The 2,515-nt window shown below is 37.2% G+C and overlaps 1 non-coding gene across 1 annotated transcript; it reads left to right on the forward strand.

Annotated features, from left to right (window-relative positions):
* The first annotated feature begins 1,827 nt into the window (after positions 1–1,827).
* LOC131173513 (small nucleolar RNA R71) lies at positions 1,828–1,934 on the forward strand. Its single transcript, XR_009143829.1, has one exon. It is a non-coding gene; the product is annotated as a small nucleolar RNA R71 (small nucleolar RNA).
* The last annotated feature ends 581 nt before the right edge of the window (positions 1,935–2,515 follow it).

Raw genomic sequence — 2,515 nt, forward strand, 5'->3', positions numbered from 1 at the left:
ATATGTAGCCACATGAGGATTGTCATAGTCTATGCTTCCTCCATGAACCAAGCAATTTTCAAGTGGATCTTCTGGATATTTCTTTCTGAAGTGTTCTTCAACCAGCACATCAATGATATCAATTCTCAAACAAGTATCAGCTTCAGAATGATGCTTCTTCATAGTGTTATTAATATTGAAAACCAATTGATCTTCACCAACTCTAAGAGTCAATTTTTCTCCATTAACATCAATCAATGCTCCTGCTATAGCTAGAAAGGGTCTTCCTAAGATAATTGGAATATTAGAATCCTCTTCCATGTCCAAGATGACAAAGTCAACAGGTATATAGAACTTCCCAACCTTCAGAGGCACATTCTCCAAAATCCCTTTAGGATACTTAATTGATCTGTCAGCTAACTGAAGAGAAATGTGGGTTGGCTTAAGATCTCCCATATTGAGCTTCTCATAAATGGAGAGGGGCATAAGGCTAACACTAGCCCCTAAGTCACATAAAGCTTTTGTAGAACATGATTCCCCAATGTGGCATGGAATTGAAAAACTCCCTGGGTCCTTGAGCTTGGAGGAAGTTTCCTTTGGAGGATTGCACTGCAATCTTCTGTCAAAGCTACAGTTTCATCGTCTTCAAGTTTCCTCTTGTTTGAGAGAATTTCTTTTAAGAATTTTGCATAAGAGGGCATTTGTGAAAGAGCATCAATAAAAGGCACATTTATGTATAGCTTCTTCAAAACCTCTAAGAACTTCCCAAATTGCTTATCAAGCTTGGCTTTTTGAAATCTTTGTGGGAAGGGAAGTTGTGGCTTGTAGGGCTCTGGAGGTATATACTTCTCTTTCTTCTATTCAATTTTCTCTTTACATTTTTCTGCACTTTCTTTCTCACTTTCTTGTTTTTCACTCTCATCAATTTCTTTCTCATTTTCTCTCTTCTCACTATTTTCATTTTTCTCATTTTTTTCACTCTTCTCATTATTTACAACTTTCCCACTTCTTAAAGTAATAGCTTGACACTGCTCTCTTGGGTTTCTGGTTGACTTGGAAGTTTTCCAAAAGACTTGGTACCTGAGGAAGATGCTTGTTGTGCAATCTGATTTTCCAACGATACATTATGTGTTTGCATCTGTTCTAGCCTTGCTTTCATCTCTCTCATTTCCTCATCATGCTTAGTTTGGTTAGCAAGAATCATTTGTAATAAAGCTTACGTGGTGGAACTTTGTTCTTCTTTGTTTTGGTGCAGGATTCATGTTTCTTTGCTGAAAATTAGGCAATGGTTGCCTATTTTGCTGATATGGGATTCCTTATTGCTGTTGTGGCTGAAGATTCTGATTTTGGACTTGATTTTGCTGATTTCCCCATGAAAAGTTGGGATGATTCCTCCAAGTTTGATTATAAGTTTGAGAGTAAGGATTCCCCATTTGTTTGTTTCCATAATTACCAACATATGCAGCTTGCTCTCCATAGTCTACTCCACAGCTGGTAGTTCCCTCTGCATAAGCAACTTGTTGTGAACTTCCAGATGATGATGATGAACTAACCAACATACTTAGATCTTCCATCTTCTTAGCCAAAACATTTGTAAGTGCATCAAACTTTGCATTAATCATGTTGAATGGATCAAGGTCATACATTCCAGCAGCTTGCCTTTTTTGAGTTGGAGCTGGTCCTCTTGGACTACTCCAAAGATGAGTATTCTTTGCAATTTTCTCCAATAGCTCATAAGCTTCATCTTCATGCTTCATAATAAATTCTCCTCCTGTTTGAGCATCAATAATCCCTCTAATTGCAGGAGTGACATTTGTGTAAAAATTCTGATTTATCATCCATTTTGGAATGGCATGATGTGGGCATTGTCTCTCTAATTCCTTCCATCTCATCCATGATTCATAGAGAGTTTCATCTTCTCTTGGTCTAAAAGATGTCATTTGATTCCTCAATTCTTGAGTTTTTCCAGGTGGAAAATATTATGTAAGAAATGCATCAGTGAGTTGCTCCCAATTTGTAATGGAGTTGTGAGGTAAAGAATCAAGCCAATCCAATGCTCTATCTTTCAAAGAGAATGGGAATAGCTTCAATCTTGCTGCATCATCAGATACTCCAGGTTGTTTTTGCATATCACAAATCATAGCAAACTTCTTTAGATGTGTGTGTGGATTTTCAGAAGGATGTCCCCCAAATTGAGAATTTTGAATCATTTGAAGAACTCCAAAATCCATCTTGTAACTATTTGCATCAATTCTTGGTCTTGCTATACTCTCTCTCAAGTCATCAAAATGAGGAAAAGCATGATCCATCATACTTCCCCTAGGCACATTAGCATTTACAACTTCTTCACCTTGGGCTACATTTTCATTGTTTCGACCATTTCCAGCATTACCGCCACCAATTCTAATTCTTTCATCAGCCATGTCTGCTTCTAATTCAGTTTCTCTCAATGCTTCTTTTCTTTTTCTGGTTTCTTTCTTGTTGGCTTTACAAAATTTCTCAATTTCAGGATCAAACAATAAGGATGTGTCACTTG

The sequence above is a fragment of the Hevea brasiliensis genome, chromosome 14 (assembly GCF_030052815.1).
Source record: "Hevea brasiliensis isolate MT/VB/25A 57/8 chromosome 14, ASM3005281v1, whole genome shotgun sequence".
NCBI classification, from domain to species: Eukaryota; Viridiplantae; Streptophyta; class Magnoliopsida; order Malpighiales; family Euphorbiaceae; genus Hevea; species Hevea brasiliensis.